The 393-nt window shown below is 31.6% G+C and overlaps 1 protein-coding gene across 1 annotated transcript in view; it reads left to right on the forward strand.

Annotated features, from left to right (window-relative positions):
• The window catches only part of LOC119591281 (microtubule-associated proteins 1A/1B light chain 3A-like), a gene marked incomplete in the record, with an annotated part of 6,853 nt that overhangs the window by 6,031 nt on the left and 429 nt on the right, over positions 1-393 (forward strand). The window contains 1 exon segment of the mRNA XM_037940000.1: positions 1-393.

The following is a 393-nucleotide window of genomic DNA, read 5'->3' on the forward strand; positions in this document are numbered from 1 at the left end:
TAATTATCAGAGTGAATGGACTGAGAAAATGGACAGTGATTTTTTTTTTTCTCCTTGTGTAGGATTACGGCAACACTACATGATACTGTGTGTGTATAAAATCTTCAGCATGTGAGTGATTTGAAGGATATACTGTCTATGAGTGTTAGTGAATGGTATCCATGGGTTAGCGATTAGAGAACTGTAGTTCTTAATAAATGAAGAAGAAAGTGGTTTTGAAATGATGTTACACAAGGAATTTCTCAAGTGCACTTGTGTCATAATAAACATTTTTGAAGATTGGTGCATTTAGTAATTGTAACTCTTATGAATATTTATTTTTGTCTTTATTTTACCTCATGGTATATTCCCATATCTAATTTATGTACAAGCTGCAGATATACTTGTAATGTA

This window comes from Penaeus monodon, chromosome 28 (assembly GCF_015228065.2).
Source record: "Penaeus monodon isolate SGIC_2016 chromosome 28, NSTDA_Pmon_1, whole genome shotgun sequence".
Taxonomy (NCBI): domain Eukaryota; kingdom Metazoa; phylum Arthropoda; class Malacostraca; order Decapoda; family Penaeidae; genus Penaeus; species Penaeus monodon.